This window comes from Rousettus aegyptiacus, unplaced genomic scaffold, assembly GCF_014176215.1.
Source record: "Rousettus aegyptiacus isolate mRouAeg1 unplaced genomic scaffold, mRouAeg1.p scaffold_m13_p_9, whole genome shotgun sequence".
Classification (NCBI taxonomy): domain Eukaryota; kingdom Metazoa; phylum Chordata; class Mammalia; order Chiroptera; family Pteropodidae; genus Rousettus; species Rousettus aegyptiacus.
Window position 1 is genome coordinate 100,210,080 of NW_023416312.1, and position 20,399 is coordinate 100,230,478.

The following is a 20,399-nucleotide window of genomic DNA, read 5'->3' on the forward strand; positions in this document are numbered from 1 at the left end:
CAGGGCATCCTCCTCACAGAGCTCAGGACCCAGCTTCAGTCACAGGAAGCCCCAGGGTGGCAAAGCAGCAGAGGACTGAGATGGGCACGCTGAGCTGCGGGTGGATGGGTGGACTTGGGGAGAGGGTCCAGTTAGTCAGTGCAGGAAATGTGGGAGAGGAGCCAGGTTCCAGCGCAATCCTGGGTTGAGGAGGGGCCGTCAGCACAGGGGCCTGTGGAGACACATTGTTCGTGAGGTCAGAGGAAGGGAGTGGGCAGGGTGGGGGCGTGGTTCCCCCCGTGGTCTGAGGCCCCTGGAGGAATACTTCTTGAGGGCTGAGAGCACCCCAGGAGTTGTGAGCATGCGCGCGCAGCTCAGAGGAGGGGTCTGAGCCAGAGGGCAAGCTGGGGCCGGAACACATGTGCATGCGCATGCACACACAGGGCAGTGAAAGTCATGGGAACAGCTCACTTGGGGAGAGCAGTCCTGTGAAAAGAGAGGCCGCCAAGGAGTGGACCCTGACTGACACAGGGCTGGGGTGGGGGACATTTCCGAGCATTTATTGCCAGTCAGGTGCCTTCTAGATGTGGCAGGGCCCAGCTGGAGCCTAAGCTGAATCCACGGGTTGGCTTTAGACAAGTTGGGGCTTGTCAGAGAGGCAGCCAGCCAGGTGTCCGCAGGCTATGGCCACAGATGGGGGCAGGGCACCTCAGAGGGACAACCCCTCCTCGAAGGGCCGGAAGGGCCAGTGGAAGTGCTGCTCTGAGAACTTGGGTGGTGGTGTTCATCCACCTCTGGTCCCCCACCCTGCCCCTGTGGTTTCCAGGCCCCGCCCCTGTGGGCTTCGAGCTCCAGTCTCAGGCTCCACTCTGGACACGTGGGGCAGGCCGCCACCACCTGAGATGGCAGAGCCACTGAGGGGCCCTGGTGCCCACTGCACGCAGGCTGCCAGGGTGGGGTAGGAGCACCCGGAGGCCGGAGGCCGGAGCTGGCTTGACAAGAGGAGTTGCACTCAAAGGATCATGTCCTTGTAGCCAGCCCCGAGCTGTTGGGAGACTCATCCCTGGCTTTCCAGAATCTCTGGGGTGGAATCTATTGAGGCCCAGTATCTGGGAGGCCTGAAGTGAGGTGCACCATGAGTGGGGCTCTGTGGCCAGGGGCTTCTCTGGGTCCAGGCCCTGATTGGTATGAGTTTCCTATAGTAGCCATAACAAAGGACCACAAACATATGACTTCAAATGGAGATTGATTCTTCCATACTTCCAGAGGTCACAAGTCCAAAATCAAGGTGTCATCAGGGCCATGCTACCTCTGAAGGCTCTAGCGGAGGGTCCTTCCTGCCTCTCCCAGCTTCTAGTGGCTCTAGGAGTCCCTTGACTTGTGGCTGCGTTATTCCAGTCTCTGCCCCCATCTTCACATGACCTCCTGCTATGTCTGTGTGTATCAAATTTCCTTCTGCCTCCCTCTTATAACGACATTTGTCGCTGCATTTAGGGCCTTCCCAGATAATTCGGAGATCTCCCCATCTCCAGATCCGTAAGTTAATCGCATCTGCAAAGTCTCTACTTCCAAATAAGGTCCCAGTACAGTTCCAGGGGTCAGGACATGCACATCTCTCTGGAGGCATTTCAGCTTGCCACGGAGCTGCATGTGAACACTGACCTGGGAGGCCCCAGCACGCTGATGGCCCCCAAGGCCTTGGGGGAAGGGGTCTGTGATCTCAGCCAGAGAAAGAGTGGGCACACAAAGAAGAGAGGGGGCCCAGGACCCAGCCAGAAGTTTCCCCACTTCAAGACTGGGATGAGGAATTGTTGTCCCTAGAAGAGGGTGTGACAGTCAAGCCAAAAGTGACAGGAGTGAAACAAGGAAAGGGAAGAGGAGTGGCAGCTGTGGGCCTGCAGAGAGGAGAGGCCTGGCAACAGGCAGCGGCTGAGGATCTGGGAGTGGAGGAGAACGGTGAGAGCTGAAGAGATCTGGAGGCAGGAGATAAGAGAGGGAGAGTGGGCTCCTTCTGCAGTGAGTGTGGGGGGCAAGGGCTGAGGATGGGCATCTTGTTCTTGGCTTTGATTATTAAGCTAAGAGTGCCTGGGTCAGGGAGGGGAAACAATGGAGAAGCAGCCATTGACGATATAGAAGTAAGGGACAGGAAGGGCCAAGGGCATAGTGGAAACTGGGAATGGGCCTGGAGGAAAATAACAGGGGGGCGTTCAGAGAAACAGGGAGATCTGCGTCACTGGCCAAACACCTTCTCCTGCCACGCCCCCAGCCCCAGCTATGGGCTGCCCTGGGGCTACTCCCTAAGTGTTTCCTATGCAGAAGAGCTCAATGTAAGGAAGAACTTTCTGGAGAAGCTCTCCCCACCCACCTCTGTACAGATGGAGAAACCAAGAGGGGCTGGCTAACGAGAAAGGACCACCAGTAACAAGCCAGAGGCTCCCTCACTCCCGGGTCTGAGGACTAACTGACTCCAACCACAAAAAGTGGACCATGCCCTCTCCTGACGCATTAGCTGCTTGGGGGTTGCTATTTGCTTGGGACTAAGGGCTTCAATGATATCCCGAAGGGTTGTGACTCTGTCCCTTCAGCCCTCCTGAGAGCCACGTACCTTGTTCTTTAGACAGATGACCTTGGGCTTGGTGGGCCTCATGACAGGGCCATGTGGCATGGCCAACTCTTGCCTGGGCTAGCTTTGGGCAGTGCCCTAGGCCAGGGGTAAGAGACACAGGGGTATCAGTGGATGATCACTGCCTCAAACTTTCTCCCCCTTTCCTCAAGAGAGGGCCTGTACGAACACAGGGAGAGGGGGGCCACATGTAACTGCCCAACCGAGGCAGCTGGCTCAAGCCTCTGGCAGCAGGACGGACTTTGCATATAGATGGCAATACTGCTGTGTAAACAGCAGCCATCAATAAAATGAAAATGCCCCCAGGGGCAACAGGAGATGGGGGCCATTACCCCTTCTAGCCCATTAACTGCTTGGATCTCTGAGGCAAGCAGTGACACAGTCCCAAGGGAGCCTTTTCTCTACTTCAGCCACTTCCAGGCCTGCACGTGTGGGTCTCTCCCCTCCCCTCTCTACACCCATTTCTTCCCTACTCCTGTCCCCCCAGAGCTGCCCTCTGCTAGAAGGCTGGCTGAGAAGTGAGGTGTTTGCTATCAGCCAGGGTGCAGACCCTGCCCAAGGAAGTAGCCTGCCCCCGCCTCCTCTGGCTCTGGAGCCAGGGCCCTCAGATCTAGGATGGGAGGATGTGCCCCAGGAGCCTGCCACACTGCGGGAAGCCAAGAAGGGGATATGGCCTGAATCTGGCAGGGAGGGGAGGGACGCTGTAGGCGCTCAGGAGGTGCTCCCATCGCTCAGAGCTCCTCTTTCCTTATGTGGGGAACAGTGGTGGCCAGCACCCCATCTCCCAGCTGTGGTGAAAGTCTAGCCTCGAAACTGGCTCCAAGTGAGATGCCCCTCCAAGCGTGGGGTGTCAAGAAGAGCAACTCCAAGGTGGCTGGCTCTCACACAATAACATGAGACTCCGCGGGCAGCACGGAGCTTGTGATAAGGTGTTCAGGAAATTAGGGGCTGGCTTCCGCTTTTATCTTTCATATCTGGGCACAGCAGATCAGGAAGACCAGGCTCTGGGGCTGCTATGGTACCAAAGAGGTCCAAAGCCACGATGGCTGGACCACTATACGGGGGCACCTCCCTCCCTGGCCTGCAGGACGGCTAGCTCGATTTCAAAGAGCAAATACCCAGAAAAAGCAGCTGAGATTGGGGTGGAAGCATGTGTGCAAGTGAGCATGTGTAAATGGATGTGTGAGTGTGCATGAGAAAGAGAGCGAACAACCTTGTGAGTCCATGTGAGACTTATGAGTGAGTGTGTATAACAATGTGACCGTGGGTGCGTAACTGAGTGGGTATGAGTGTGAATATATGTAAACGACTGTGTAAGTGTGAATGTGGATGACTAGGTATGTGTGTGAATAAATGACTGCGTATGAGTGTGTGTGAGTGTGAGAGCACATGACTGTGTATGACTAACCGGGCATTGTGCACGAGTGAGCCGCGTGAGTGTGATTGAGCATGTGTGAGTGAGCGTGAGTGTGCATGCGCATGCGTGAGTGTGTGTGCCCATGTGCATATGACCTCTGCTTGCACTGAGAGGTGCCAGATCTCAAAGGCTGTCCATGGAACCAGCTGCTTCCCGCAGGAGGGACAGACTTCGGGGTGACAATTCGTCAGCCCAGGTAACAGACCTCCTGCGGTGCTTTTGCGTCCTTTTAGGTCTCTCTCACAGTGGCACCCCTTGCACTTCTGCCCTCTTCTCACAGATGGTGGCAAAGGCCTGATGCGGGTTCGGAGGCACCCCCTGTCGCTGGAGCTGACGAGCTTGGGGCTCTAAAGAGGAGTGGCATAAGCCAACCAGCTCCCACCTGGTGGCCGGGCATCCATGGGCACACACTTGGGTCTCTGTCCACCGACGTGCCTCTGCGCGTTTGTGGGTACGGTCTCTGCAATGGGGTTCGTCTGTGTGTGTCTGTCTCCACTGTATCTAAAAATGTCTGTGTCCCCGTGTGTCTGTCCCTGGTGTCTGTGTGCAGTGTCTCAGTGTCCTGTGTAATGGGGGTTCGTTTGACAACCTTTTGGGGTTACCGACTTTGAGAATCTATTGGAAGCCCCAGCTTCCCTTCGGAAAACGTGTTCAGATGTCGCACTCAGCAGTTAGCAGGCAGTTTCAGGATGATCACCAAGCCCCCAGGGGGCCCATGGACTCCACGCTATAAATCAGCAAGCCAGCTCCATACCCCATTTGAGGGTCAGGGAGAGGGACCCAGAGGGCAGGGGTCTCGAGAGGGAGCGGCAGTGTGGTGGCCCAGTCGCATGCTCATAGCTCTTTCTCTGCACTCCCAGGTGCCAGGGCCCCCAGTTTCCAGCCGCACCCACCCTGCCTCGGCTAGCGCCCTCCCGGGGCACTGCCGGACCGGGAAGGACAGGCACCCCGCACGTCCTGGGGGATAGAAGGGTGCGCACCGGACGCATGGCTCTGGAGCCCTGCGGCCCCCGCGCCGCGCGCCGCCCCCCGCGCCCGCTCCCTCCTCCTTCCTCCTCCTCCCCCCGCTCCCTCCCTCCTCTACCTCCTTCCCTCCCTCCCTCCGCGCTCAGAGCTGCGGCTGGAGCCGAGCGCGCCGCGTCGCCCGCTGCCGCCGGTGCGGAGCGTGGGGAGCTCTCGGCCGCAGCCCTCGCCCGCCGCGGAGGGTCGCGCCCGCGCCGCCGGCCAGCCTGCCCTGTGCCCGGGCGTTCCGTCCTTGGAGCGGATCGTTGCCGGCCAGGCGCCCTCCTCCCGCAGCGACAGCGCACGCTGGAGCCGAGGCCGCAGTAGCGGCCGTACCTATGACCGGGTAAGTGGTGCCCCGGGGCGCGCGGGCGCCACCGGGGTGGGCGCGGGCAGGCGCGGGCGGGCGGGGCGGAAGGCCCGGCAGGTGGCAAGGACGGCAGGTGGGGGAGACGCAGGTCCCTGTCTGCGGCACCTGCACCCCGCACCGGGCCTGCGTGTCCTTGCGGCGCCGCGGCCGCGCGTCACCCTGGGGCCCCGTGCCGGCAGGCAGCTCCCGGCACCCAGCACCCTGCGCCCCGCATCCTGCGCGCACGCGCATCTGCATCTAGGGAAAAAGGCCGCCGGGGGCTCCGGGCGGGGTCCTGAGAGGGCACAACCCGGGCGCGGGGCCTTGGCCGAATCGGCCGCGCGCACGCACCTCCCTGAGCTTCGCTGCACCCCATCCCCCGCGCCCTGACACCGCCACTCTCCCCGACACACGGTCGGAGGAACCCTCACACGTTCCCACACTGTCCCTGCACGCCCACATAGTCGCCCAGCCGACCCTGCCTCTGGCATGGGCAGTGCCAATTGCAAGCCGCCCCTGTCACACTTGGGTAACTCCTCCATCCCTCCATGCACAGCTGTCCTCCCCCTCCTCACCTGTGTGACCTTGGCCAGCAGACTTCTCCCGTCAGGGCCCTCAGTTTTCTGGAGGATTTAGGATTCTGGAATTTGGAGCTCTGGGGCCGCATCTCCCGGAGGAGGGAGCGCTGGATCTCCCCCTTGGATACGCATCGCATTCTCTCGAACCTGGTCTCCTTCCTTCTGCTGGCCCCGTGGAGCTTGGGTTGAGGCTTAGCGGCCAGGCCATCTGAGGGTGGGTGACAGGCAAAGCGGGGGCCTGGAGGGGACTTTGGAGAGCCCCTGGTGAGGGCTGGCTAAAGAGTTGGGAGAGAGTGGGGAAACACTTCTTTAAGGGTTAGGGCAGGGCCAATATCCCTCAACTAGGCACTTGACACTCCCAGAGGCAGAGGAGTGGGACCACTTGGTTCAAAGATGAGGCCACGGGGACTCCCATCTAAAGTGGGTCCCTGTTGCCTGCAAGGTTGAGTCCAGCCTGACCCTGGCCATTCCAGTCTCCCCTGGCTCCCTTCAAGGACTTGGGTGCCTCCTGGCAGGCATCCCCCTCATTTGCCCACTAGCTCTGTGCCGTCATCCTTGCTGTCACCGTCACTGGTCTGTGAGCATCTTCAGGCAGGGACTGGTTCTTAATCTGTGCCAGCTGCTCAAGTGCTCAGCACAGGCGTGGCCCAGAGTGAGCATGGATTTCTGTGTGGTACATTCACGACCTTGACCTCACCGAATCTGCAGACTCACCCGAAGACGGAGGCAAGGCCTGGATTTTCCCCCCATTTTTCAGATGAAACAATTGAGGCCAAAAGAGAGGAAGGGATTTGGCCCTGCATTGACTGGATAGTGGGCTAGCTAGGGACATTCCCATGGGCCTGGCAGCGGGAGTGCCTCCCAGGTCCAGACGCGGTTTTAAATTGGTTCCTGGGCCCTTCGGCTGAGTCTCGCCATCAACTCCAAGTGCAAGCCATTGTTTTCATTGCCCACTTTCATAGCCGAGGAAACCAAGGACATAGGGCTCATGAGAGAGGAGTTGTGAGGCAGACGTGGGCACTGGAAACCCTGGCCTGAAATAACCTGCAGAGGGGAAAACTGGGGGCCGCCTGGGTCCCTGCCGGGCCTCTGCTGAGACCTGGTCCAAGGGTGTCAGAAGGGGCTGGCTGGGCAGTTGCAGTCCCAGGGTATTGATTGTCCCTGCTGCTAACCTCGAGGAGACGGAGGACCAAGGACACAGCTAGTCTTGTTCAGATCAACCTGGTCCATGCCCAGTGCTGCCAGGTGGTTTGAGCAAAGGGGCAGGCAGCTCTGGCACAGACATGTGGGAAGGTAACGCAGGCAGATGGCACTAGGGTAGCGTGGGAGGGGGCTTTGTGTGGAGCCAGAAGGGAAGCCAGTCCTATGGGGAAGGAAGCCCCAGGCTAAGAGTACTGGGGCTGGGGAGAGAGCTACAACCAGGGCACCAAGGCACTGCAGCAGCCCCCTGAGGGACGAAGAAGGCTTGGGGGAGCTCCTGGGCTCTCTGCTAGCTCCGGTACTGAAGGTTTTGTGACCTTGGCCAAGTCCCTTCCCCGCTCCAGCCCTGAGGAGGGTGGAAGGGTGGGCCTCAGTGGACTCCACTGATATTTCAGGATTCCCAGCTGGAGCTTTAGAGGTTGAATCATTTGCAAACAAGTGAGGAGAGGCCCGACAGTGATTCAGTGAGCTCTCTCCAACCCAGAATGTCTTCTCTCAGCCAAAGCGTGCTGGGATCAGCTTAAGCCCCTCCCTCACTCCCTCCTTGCCTTCCTCATGGACAAGATAAGAATGCCCCAGGCCTCTGGGGGCCTTGTGAGCTGATCTTCAGCTGGGACTCTTGAAGCCAGCAAAGCCAGGCCCAGTTTCCTTCCTCCCACCTTTCAAAGTGAGTTGTCAGCACGGATGTGGGCTAAGCCCATTGCACTCCCTTCTGATTTTAAACTGAGAGTGTATGTATTTAACTGATGGCCGCTGTCTCTAACAGAGGTTACTAGCGCATTAAATATTGTCAGTAACGAAAGCGATAATAATAACGGCAGTCATTTTGTGCCACACACCATTCTCGGTGCTTCACAGATATGCCCTCTCTTATTAAAACAACAACCAAATGTGGCAACGGCTGTTATATCCCCATTTTTTAGATGAGAAGATTGAGGCCCAGACAGGTTAGGCAACTCACCCGGGGTCACAGATCCAGTGGATGGTAAAATCAGGATTGGAAGGCAGGCCCTCAGGCTCCCGAGCCTGGTCCGTGCATGTAGCCACTAGTTCCATAGTCTCTAGAAGTCTGTGCTGAACTCAGCAGAATGGAGTGTTGTGCATGTGAGCTGATCGTCAAGGGCACCTCCAGCCCGGGAAAGACCCCGAAGCTCAGAAGCTGAGCCACCTGTGTCCCCCATATTCCCACTGGGAAAAATGAACAAACCATGGATTTATATCAATGCAAAGCAGGTTGGGGAACAAGTCATAGTTCCGTAAATCCTTTGCACCTCTACAAAGGGGCGGTCTCGGTGTGTGTGTGAACGGCAGCTGAAAGTCGGGGATCTGGGCTGTGGCACCAAAGGAAGATATTTACATCTAACCAAGGGTTTGCTACCCGGGAGCCTCACCAGCGCCGTCTCTGAGATGGGCCCAGACGCCGGGCTCTGGTTGTAACTTTGCTGGGCACAATAGGCAGAGACCTGGAAGACGCACATGTCTTCTCCCTGCTCCATGTCATTTCTCAGAAGGCCACTTCTTTAGGCACAGCCTGAGCTCCTCACGGTTTCTCTCTTCCCCGCCCTGGCTGAGCTAGCGGAAGCCAGGCCAAGTGGTGCCTGGCTGGAAAGCCCTCCCCTGCCTGTGCACCTTCTGTTGGGTGGGAGGTACTGGAAGTGGGCCTGGGAGTGCTGCCTGGAGAGCAGGATCTGAGCCCACACGTCACCAGAACGGTTGGGAGGGGGCTGAGGTCAAGGTCACATGGCTGAGTAGGTGGCAGAACCCGAACCAGGACCATGGGCTGAGGTGGGAGAAAAGGGCTAGAGGTTTGTCCTGAGTCCCACCTTGAGGACTGGCGGGGGACTAGGAGCATAAGAGGTTTCTGGAGATTTGGGTCCAAATTAGAGTTGTACGAAAGAGACGCTAAGGTCGGTGTCCTTGGGGAGTGTCTTATTTGAAGGGAGTGTGAGCCTAATTTGGTGTTCTGTACATGGGTCCTTCAGTAAAAGGGAACCTTTTTATTCAAATGGGAAGTTTTTTCCTGCAGCCACAGTCTCAAGGCACTTTCTAGAGCTGCACGGTCAGATGCAGTAACCAGTAGCCACAAGTGGTGATTTAAATAAAATTAAGTAAAATTTAAAATTCAGTTTCTCAGTCAAACTAGCCACATTTCAAGTGCTCGGTAGCCACGTGTGACTAGTAGCTACCGCATTGGATGGTGCGGATAGAGAACGTTCCTGTCACTCCAGAAGGTTCTGTCACATAGTACCACTTGGAACCCAATGCAGACCTAAGTCCCTGCACAGACCCCGAGGCCTCTTCCATGCCTACCCGCCTTGGGTCCTGGAAAGGGAGTGGATCAAGCAGGTGTAGATGACTCAGGGCAGCCAGTGTGCCCCCTGGACAGTCTGGGGGCCTTTGCCGCACTCCCCAAGTCCAGCCCACGTGCCTCTACACATGCGGGAGAGTGAGGTGGGAGCAGCCCGCCACGAGGTGGGATGCCTGGCCCGGTCCGGCAGCATGCCGACTCCACTGGACCTGGCACACCACCTGAGGACAAACCTGCATCCGGCCATGCTCCTTTCCCATGAGGCCCCTGCCTTGCGCTCAGGCTGGCTCACTGGGGCATGCTGGAGGGAACTGGGTGGCGCTGCACAGATGGGCGAGGCTCTTGGTTTTTTTTTTTTTAAATAACATTTATTTCTTTCCATTTAAAAATAATGCTGTTAACTTGTATGCTCTTTATAGAAAATTCAGAAAACACAGAGAAGTAGAAGACATAGGAACTCCCCTCCATCCTATTCTCAAAATGCAAGCCAGTGCTTCCATTTCATTGGACTTGTTTCCGCTCCGTTTTCTTTACATAGGCTATTTATTTTCACATTACTGTAATTATACCATGGGCGTAATTGTGTAATCTATTTTTTACTTCGCATAAGCATTTTCTTTATTAATATAATCCCTTCCTAAATGAATTTTTTTCAAAATGGATATAGCTTAATTTTTTTTAAGATTATTAAAACAGGGAGTGCTTATTGCAAAAATAAAGAAAAAACTTGAACGATGTAAAAAAGGAACTACAAACGATCATTTGCTCATTCAACAGCTATTTATCAAGCACCCAGGATATATCAGGGCGGTCCTCAGGGCTGTAATTACAATTTTTAATGGATGAATAATATTCTCTCAAGAGAGTGTAATTCGCTTAATTATTTGGCTATTTGTAGAGATCCACGCAGTCGGATTCATTTTGCTCTCGTACATGAGGCTCTGCTGAGCACCTTGGTGGGTAACGCTCATTCTGTCCAACGGGGGTGCCCAGACAGAAGTTCATTCTGCCAAATTGCTCACCAGAAGGGCTTTTCAGTATGCCCCAAGGACTGGCTCACCCCGAACTTACAAGTGTATCATAATCAAAAAACCTAGCATAAATATCTTGGTTCAAAATATCTGCTTTAGTTTGTTTCTTTAATTGCTCGTGAAGGTAAAAATTTTCCTACTTGTTTAGTAGTTGTATGTTTGGGGTTTTTTTTAGTGATTTATCTATTCCTCACCTTTATTTATTGAGATCCTAGTGTGACAGTTTTGCATACAATTGAAAAGAATTTTAAAGCTTCTTTGTTCTTTGCCATTTCATTCTTCTTATGCAAAAGGTAAATACTCTCTGTCTCATGATTTCTTTGTGATTTCTTCCATTGCTTCTAGGCTTACAAAATCCCTTAGAGAAATCTGAGACCTATTTGTGTGTGGAGAGGTGCATTTTTAACATGTTTAACTCTTTAATAGTGTGGGGGAGGTGTAAACTTTTTCTGCAAAGGGTCAGATACTAAATATTTTCAACTTTGTGGGCCACACGATCTCTGTCCTGACTGTTCAACTCTTCACTGAAGCACAAACGCAGACATGACATAAATGAATGGGCGTGGCTGTGTGCCAATAAAACTTTATTCACAAAAACACTTGGCTGCCAGCTTTGGCCCTTGGGCCATGTTCGCGGAACCCTGTTTAATCCAAAGGAAATTTGTCTTGAGGAATAGTATGAGGTGTGGATCCAAGGTACACCGTTTTTCCGAGTGCTAGTGCGTCGTCCCCATTTCTTTTATTAGATCATTTGTCCCCTGACTTGTGTGTGATGCCTCCTTCAGCACAGATTCTGATGTGTAATAGGGAGGGACTGTTTCTGGGCTGTGTGCCCCATTCTGTGGACTCATCAGCGGGCTCCAGTGCCATTAACATATTTTTACCTCTTGAACCTTGTACCTTTTAATGCCTGACCTTCAGGTCCCAGCTCAGTAATCCTGAAGCAAAACAAAACTCCTTTGCTCTTTGTCCGCTGAACGTTTAAACAATTTGGTGAATCCCCTTTGTCCCTCCCCCGAAAATCAAGCGTTGAGCCCCGTGTTCTTTGAGCCCCATGTTCTTTGGACCTCTTTAGAGTTCGGAGCAGCGGTCCTTCCCCACCGGCGGCTCAGTGGCGTCTGGCTCTCCGCAGATGCTGCAGGTTTTCCTTCCGGAGGTACGCAGGGGAGGCGGGTGTGGGCAGGAGAGCGTGATCAGAAGCAAAGGCCCACAGCTGAGGATGGCCAGACGGCTCAAGAACACCAGACACTCCTGATTAAGAAACAGGAAAACAAAGCTGGCAACTGAGGAAGGGTCAGGGAGATGCAGAGTCACTGGTGGCCGGCTCCATTCCTGCTGCTGGGGACTCAGAGGACAGGGCTTTGGTCTTTTTGCTTCCCTTCGGGAATCACCTTTTGTCGCCTGGCCTGGGAATGTTGTCGGTCCCTGGACTATCCCAACGCTGGGCTCCCTACACGCGTGTTTTGACGCAAACCCTGAACTGGGGCTGAGGCCCGTGGAGCAGTGGGCTCTGCTGAACTGCCGTCCGTGTGGTCTCTGGCGCAGGCCCGGATGGTGGCACGGGGCACGACCACACCGGGAGGGCCCTTCCTCACAGTGGACCGGCCTGGCCGAAAGCTCTGGGTGCCCTCCGTGCCCAGTGTGAGGAATGGCACCTGCTTCTTGGGCGGCATTCACCCTCTGCCTGCCGCGCCAGGCCCTGGGACCCTCTCTAATGCTTCCCCCCGACAGGCCTGCAGCTCTTCCTGGAGGAACCTGGAGGAACCTGTCCCGGTTTGGAGCCGCGGGCCTGGGAGGGATGCACGGGGCCCAGGGGCAGGCAGACCGGGCTCCTCAGGCTGCTGGGGTCCCTGAGCATTCCCTTGGGAGGGGGCGGCCCCTAGTCAGGTGGAGGCTGCCACCTGATGTGGCCCAGTGCCTGCAGCACGCCGGGAGGGTGGGGCACAGGCGCAGGCCCCTCCTGGGCACCCCCACCCCATCTGCTCTCTTTCCCATGTCCCCTCACTCCTCCTCAGCAGATGGGCCATGGTGTTCAACACGTGGATGGGAGAGACTCAGACCCCAAGTTGTCATCATTGAGGTGTCACATCAGGGGGGCCCACCTGCCCGTGCAGGATCTCCCACTTCCTCCTGGCACTCCTTGGGCCTGCAGGAGCTTTGTGGTGTCCTCTCAGGGGTTTTGCTGGAAATATTTATGGATTTTTGTACCTTTGTCCTCTGTCAAAACTAGCCTCTCAGGGGACGGGAGGGCTCCATCTGTGTGATTTGAATGGCAGCCGGCCCTTGGTGACTTTCAGGTCCTGATATCGCCCCCTGTTGGGGTTAGTAAGGGTGCTGGAGCAGAGCCTGGAAGCCTTGGGCTGCAGCTTCTAAGATGTCCTCTGGGGTGGTACCGTCATCTACTCTCTCCTCTGTCGGTGCATTTGGCAGTACGTGTCCCCGCGTGGCCAGCCTGGAAAGGTGACACAAATGCTATGGTGCGCTAGTTTTCCCTGTGTGGGTCACAGAAGGCCAGCTAGACTTGACTCCCATCTTTAGCCTGCACACATCTTTTCTGCTCCACCGGGAACCCCTGCTCAAGGTCAAAGGCTTTTCTAAGTGCTCAGAGTGACCTGTGCCCAAGGTTCCTGTATGGTGACAGTTCTCATGAGCTCTTTCTCCATGTTGCATTGGTTCTAACCTCCAGCCAAGCTGGGTCCTATAAGGTCCAAGGGGGCCTACTTTGCCAGTGACCAGAGACCTCTGGGTAGAGCCCAATAGCCCACACATCTCTGGTCCCCCATTTGGGGTCTGATCTTCCAGACTCTTTTATTGGCCACAGAGAAGTGGGTCTCCTCCTTTGACAGTCCTCCTGGCCCTTGACCTTGAACCAATGAGTACCCCCAAGCCCATCCTCCAGAGGCGCCCAGCTTGTTTCCAGAAACCTTTCCCCACCGAGACCCACAATGTGGCGTTCCTGGAGCCTGTCCCTAGGAAGACACATGTGTGTCCTGGCAGTCTCTTTATCTAGTCAATCCTGGGCTTTCAGTGTCCCAAGACCTCCAGCTGTCTGTCATTTCCTTAATTACCTGTTTAGGCCTTGGCTGCTTCCGGTGGCTTGGAGCTGGCTTTGGGGATTGGAAGTTGGCAGGGCAGGCAGCCTGGTACCATGGACAGAGCTGGGGAGACTTGCAGGAGGCTTGAGACTGGGCACCCTTATTCTGTCCATGTGTTCTCTGGTTGTGAAGTCCTGGAGGACAAGGACCTGCTATTTCCCAGACCCTGGGTATGTGTTTTCTGCCCTTTGCAGGCTGGAGGCATGCCACAGAGGCCAGCATTTCTGGGTCCCTCCACTCCACTACTCCAGAGACCCCGGCCCAGGCCATGCTCTGAGGGGCAGGCTTGGGACCTCACTGCCTGCCAACTGTTCATGGGCTAAAGCAGGAGGGGCGTGAGGCAGAGTGGGCCAAACCGTGAGTGTGGGGAGGGGGCGGCTAGCTCCAGCTCCCTGCTGCAATGCAGCTCTCTCGGCCACAGCTGCTGTAATTGGATAATTAGTGTCATTATGCTTCCTGCCCATCGCTTCTCACTCTCCTGCTCTCTCCAGCTCTCCTTCTCCAGCTCTCTTGCCTTCTCTGGCAGGAGATAAATGGCTGCCCCTAACTCAGGGTAGAGTCGTGAATTCCTTAACGACACTTCAAGGCTCCAGCCAGAAAAGAGCTTCCAACTTCCCTCTAGGACCCAAGAACAGCGGGTGCTGTGAGGACCACCATGTGACAGTGTGGGCTTCTTTCCAGAAGCGTCTTGTGGAGCCAGTTGCCCCTAAAGTACCTAGCACTCTCCAGGAGGGATTCAGAGCCAGCAGACTTGAGGGTGGCTTCAGCAACAAAGAACCATCCCAGAGACAGATGGGGTCACCCCCTGGCCAAACGGAACGTTCTGGCTTCGCTGGAGGAGATTGGTCCTGACCTATGAATTCTGGGGTCCAGATGGGCTCAGAGAGAACTCAGGGCTTCAGGGCAGGCTGAGGGAGGGCGGGTGTGGCAGCTGGACTGACTCAACAAGAAGCATTCCTGTCTCTCATCATCTTGGAGAAAAAACCCCTCCAGGGAAATGAGCCCCCTGGGGACCGTCCTAGATAATGTGTGCAGGACAGCCTGTCCTACAAGTACATACCAACCGAGCCAGGAGGAACGAGGACCCATTTCCCAGATTCAAAAGTGGAGATCCAGAGAGGTTGAGTAACTTGTGCTGGCTCACACAACCAGGCCTGACTCCAGCACCTGCGCTCCCAAGCTCTGAGATTTACAAGGACAGATTTCCTGTCTGGTCACTTTGTTGAACTCTTAATTGGTTTTAATCATGTGTTCGTTGCTTTTCTGGGGTTTTCTAAGCAGTCGCTTGGCAGAGGAACAATGTAAAATTCTCTGGTGCCAGACCACCTGAGTTCACGTTGGTCTCTATTCCTCGCTGGCTATGTGACCTTGAGGGAGCTCTTCTTTTTTTCATGTGTGCAAAGTGCAGATGTTAAAAACAAAGCAACAAAAACATAAAAGAGGCTGTGGCCTCTTGAGTGAGCTAGTTAACCTCTCTGTGCCTCAGCAGCTTCAGTTCGAAACTGGGAATAATCAGTCTCCCCATCTTGGAGGCTTATAGCATGGAGGGAATGTGCCATTCTGCCCAAGCATGGAGAAGAGAGCCGCACGCAGCCCAGGTGCTCTGCAGTGCCTATGCCAAGATTGTCATTCTGTCTCTGTCTTTGGTACTCTCATGGTTCTGTCTCCCCTTGCTTTGGCTAGAACCTCTAAGATAATATCAAAGGGCTCAGGTGACAGGGAGCTCAGCTCTGGATCATCACACGTCCCTGTGAGCCCATGGAAGTATGGGGATTTGGTAGGTCATGGAGACTTCAGGGGAGGCCTCTTGGCTCTCCTAGAACCAGAGCTGGATTTGGGTGTAGAGGAAAGGCAAGCATGGTACCTGGTGATTGAGGCTGGGGTCCTCCCTGCACACCTGAATTAACTAGCAGATGGACTTGACCGCTTTAATGGAGACCCAGCTTCATGGAGGCATAGATGAGGGAGAAGTTGATTTCTTTCACACATAAAAATCTAAGCAGGCAACCTAGGGCTGGTATGTCAGCTACTTGGCCATCAGGGACCCAGGCTCCTTCGGTGCCATTCTCAACACACAGTGTGCCAGACAGAGTAAGATAACTGCTTCTGCTCCTGTCTTCACATCAGCATTCTAGCAGACGGAGAGGAGGAGAGGGACAGGAAAGATCACATTCCTTCCCTTTAAGGACACGACTTGAAGTTGCTCTTATCTTATTTTTCCCCATACGCTGAGAACCCCTAGTGCTATCTATGAGAAAGGTACTTCCCTGTCCCTTTTGTTCAAATCTCATTGGCCAGGACATAGTCATATGGTCATATATGGCTGCACCAGAGTTGGGGTGATATGGTCATTAGCTGAATGACAAGACACGTAGCTAAAAATTAAAATGCAACACAGGACAAAGGAAATAGAAATCAGGGGATGTCTAGCAAGTCTCTGCCATAATCTCCTGGGGATTTGTTAGCGCCATATTGTATTAACAGAACCCATGGTCTGGAGGCCAGGCCTTCCTTCCCCAAGGGTTCTGGTCATCCCTTCTGGTCCCTTCTGAGGACAGGGTGGGGTCAGTGCCTCTGAGGAAATGCATATGGACATCAAAGAAAGAGGAGGCACGGAGGGTGGGAAGGGTGGTGGTAGTGTCCACCAGAAAGCTTGGCCTCTCGGTTCATCTGCTTCTCTGCCACGTAATAGGCAACCAGCCAGCTGAGGCAGAATGTAGGTGGTGTCAAAGGTCACTGAGGCTGAAGGGTAGCAGGTAGGGCATACATGGAATGGTCTGCTTAGGTCTCCATTTTAGGTAGGGGATGCTCCTGAAAGTTAAAATCCATGTGGGCAGAATTATCAGTTGACCGGTGGTCAAGACAGTGCAATTCCTGCGATCACTGTATTACCCAGGGCACCACAAGAGCCTGCTCTGGACTGGAGGGGCATGTTTGGTTTTTGAAATGCAGTAAAATACACATAGCATAGAATTTACCATCTTAACCATTTTTAAGCGTGTAGTTCAGCAGCATTAAGTGAATTCACGTTGTTGTACAGCCATCGCCACCATCTATCCCCAGGACTTTCCATCTTCCCAGAGTGAAATTCATCCTCATTAAACACTAACTCCCCATTTCCTTCTTCAAGCCCTTGGCACTCACCATTCTGTTTTCTGTCCTTGTGAATGTTCCTAGTTTAAGGACCTCATATAAGTGGTATCATACACTATTTTCCCCTTTCGTGTCGGGCTTATTTCATTTGGCATCATGTCCTCAAGGTTCATCCATGTTGTAGCATGTGTCAGAATTTCCTTCCTTTGTAAGGCTGAAGAATATTCCACTGTGTGGATAGACCACGTTTTGTCCATCCATTCATTTCTCTATTGATGGACACTTGGGTCACTTCCACCTTCTGGCTCCTGTGAGTATTGCTGCTGTGAACACGGGTGTGCAAATCTCTTAGAAACACTGCTTCCACTCTTTGGGGTACAGACTTGACTGCAGGATTGCTAGATCCTATGGTAATCGTATGTTTAATTTTTTGAGGAACTGCCATACTGTGCTCCATTGCGGCCACACCACTTCACATCCTCCGTTGGGGCTTGTCTTAACTGGATAATTCTGGGCCTTCCTTGTAGCCTCCGAAGGCAGGTAACTGTGTGGTTCAAACCTGGCCGAGCCTCAGGATCCCCTGGGGGGCTTTACAGAGTCTCAGTGCCACCTCACTTCCAACTGTGAAGCTCCAAGTGGGACCAAGTATTTTTAAAGTCCCCCTCCAGGTCTGGCATCTGCCGCTCTAGATTAGACTAAAGCGTTGAGCCACCGGTTTCCGAGAGATGCTATAGAGGTTCACCAACGTAGGTCCCTGCTGCCTCCAGGAATCTACACTTGTTAGGTTTCCCTGGGGTCTAGAATCCTCCTTGGCTGGACTGTAATTAGCTTGGACTCTGTGCATCTGTCTTTCTACTGGCCTGAGATGGTCATTTGAGTCTGCACTGGGTGCTAGATGGGAAGCATCCTCGTGTCTCTGTGGAAGCCCCCAGTGGGTCCCTGAGGTGGCCCTGGTGCCCTGGTCACAGCATAACAGGTCCTGCCCTAAGGACAGCCCTGCAGCGGTGGAAGTTATGTGCATGAGTTTGGGGAGAGGGTACCACGGTGGTGATTGACCGTTTTTTTTGCTGTTATTGTTTTGCCTAAAGCTGCTCCCTGGGAGAGCCACTTGATGTGTGCACAGATTGTACCAGGAACAAGGGGGAGGAAAGAACGAAGTGGGGGCTGTCCCTTTAAATCTGTTTTCTCTGTTTGATTTCCTTCTCTTTTCCCATCCTCCTCCCTCCACCAGCACAAGCGGCGGGGCTGTGAGGGCCCGAGAGCTGCAGTGATGGTGCCTCTGAAATATTAATGAGGCTGTTCCCTGCCTCAGCTCCTTCCTCTGCCTCCCTCCCTCCCTAGCTGAATGCAGGCCTCGTCCTTGGAGCCCTCCCTTCCCTACCGGGTGGTCACCAAGGTGCATCAAGCAGAGGGGAGGGGGCAAGAGGCGTGGGAGAAGCGCTAGGTCCTGGCTGGGGAGGGGGCATTATGGGAAGTCGAAAGTTAAAGGAGCCCCTTGGGCCTCCTTCTTCACCTGCCCAGATCAAACCAGTCCCAGAAGAGGGCAGGGTGAGCGGGGTTCCCTGAGGGCCTCTGCGCCTATTCCCCTGCCTGCCCCCTGCCTGCTGCCAGCAGGCTTGACAGAGCCCACCGGTGCGCGCAGTTGTACGGGAGGCCCGGGCTGGTTTCTGGGACCTCCTGCTCTCAGTTCTGAGGGGCTTGGCCCAGATTCCAGGTGCCTGCAGGTGGAAAGAGCAGGGGACCATTATTTCAAGGAATCCCCACAATGAGTCACGGTGCTGAGCCATGGGTTGTTATGGAAGGTGAGCCCCTGCTTGGTGGAATTGTGGCAGTGTGCCTCAAGGAGGGTGGCAATGGAGGCCACAAGCCTGGGAGGGGCAGGCACCTTAGACCTTGGGCTTGACTGTGCTGGGTTAGGCTCTCTTCGTGCCTCCGAGCATGGCATCCTGGGCCTGTGGAAGCCTCCTGGGTAGCAGAGCCCAGCCCTTTCCCTCAGGCATTGGCCAATTGGACTTGCACAGCAACTTGGGAGGGAAATCGGGAACTGGGTCTGCCTGGTTTCTAGCTGGTGCCGCCGGCCAGGCTCTGTCCACCCTGGAGAGGCAGCAAATGCCTTACCGTCAACGTGGGTATAAATGCCCACTTGGACCCCAGCAACTGCACACCGGCGGTGGACAGGGGCCACGATGGGACTGTGTTTCCACAATTGAAATTAGGGTGTATTCTAATGCATTGCAACCTCTAACTCTGAGGACAGCGGTGAGATTCTGTCCTCCATTCTTTGCCCCTTCTGTAAAGGCGAGGCTGGACAACTCCACAGAGCTGAGGAAGCAGAAAGGTCCTGTCTCCTGGCAGTCAAGGGACTGAGCTGCTCTGGGTATTGTGACTGTTCTCAAGAAGATGGCCAGGAGGTCTGATCATTGAACCTCCCTCGGCCCTCCCCAGGTGTTTATGAGGGGTGCAATGAGGAAAGATTCTGGACTGAGAGTCCTAAGAGAGTGGACTCTGGGAACAGAAGTGTCCCCACCTCATTCAGGAAGCTCCAGGACCGAGGCAGGGAGAATTCAAGTAGGGGATCTAGGCAAATTAAGTCAGAGGTCCTGGGAGAGCCCCTAAAACCTGCATAGAGGTAACCAGGGAGGAGGAGAGGATTCCTGGATTTCTACTTGGATAGACACGAGCCACCAGACCTACAGCCGGAGATGTCAGGATATCCAGACCCTGCTGGAGGGAAAGGTACAAAAGGCAATTGGGGGACAAGCCTGAGCTCAGACGATCTCCTGCAGTGCTCCGGCAACCCCCTGAGGTAGCAGCCTGTTGAAAGTGACAGTGAGGGTAAGGCAGGCCAGGGAACCACAGCAGGTCTCTGCTCTGGCCACCCCACCATGCTGACCAATTTGTGCCAGATGGAGCAAATGCCAGAAGGTCCCAGTCCCCCTCTATGGAGGTTTTCAATTCAATTAAGCCAATTAAGGTCTGAAAGATGAAAGAGTACAGAAACGGTACATTCCCTGCCCTTTGGGTGCCTACAAACCGTTCTAGGCAGCCAGCCCAGGACGGAACGTCTCTGTCAGGCCTGCAGAACTGATAGGCCTGGTCACTTCTGTTCTTGGCCATGTCAGTGATGGCTGCTGTGCTTATTTAGACGAGGGAGACCATTGCCCAGACTTACAGTGAACTGGGGAAAACAAGAGTATACGCCATTTGGTTTCTACAGCAGCCAATAGTCACTCAACATAGAGCCTGATTTAACTGATGGCTCCTGTCTGCCCAGTGGCCTGTGGAGTTAATGGAGATGAGGAGGGTTAGGCACAAACACAGTCTTGGACTTGAGGGGCCCCCAGACCTGGAATAGAGCCCCCGAGCACTCTTAGAGTGCCTCGCTGGGGGTTGTGGGCTTCCCTGTCCTTCATCCGTGCACCCTGCCCTCGTGTTCTCCAGGACGGTGATCTCCCCCTCCCAAGGTTCCCAGATCCTCCTCAACTGGCCAGGACCCCGCTCAATCACTTCTCCAGGCTTCCGTCCTCACCCAGGGCTGACCACACAGTGCACTTCCCACCAACTCGATGACCACATGTCTCAAAGAGCTTACGACCCCAAGAGTGGGAAAGACATGCTCCCAGGTCGTTGCAATGCCAAGCAGAGCAAAAGAGGAACAATAATGGGATTATAGACTCTATAGCAATTAATTCGGGCAGATACTTTCCATAGAACGTTACACTTC

General features: G+C 54.7%; 1 protein-coding gene across 4 annotated transcripts in view; it reads left to right on the forward strand.

Moving 5' to 3' along the window:
• Positions 1 to 5,242: 5,242 nt before the first annotated feature.
• Positions 5,243 to 20,399, forward strand: part of ATP2B3 (ATPase plasma membrane Ca2+ transporting 3) — a 66,901-nt gene continuing 51,744 nt past the window's right edge. For 2 of the 4 annotated variants that reach the window (XM_036227046.1, XM_036227049.1), the window contains exon 1: positions 5,247 to 5,367. The gene's annotated coding sequence lies outside the window, so the exon portion shown is untranslated. Of the gene's footprint in view, positions 5,368 to 20,399 lie in introns of all 4 variants that reach the window. The other 2 variants (XM_036227047.1, XM_036227053.1) reach the window with 2 other exon arrangements.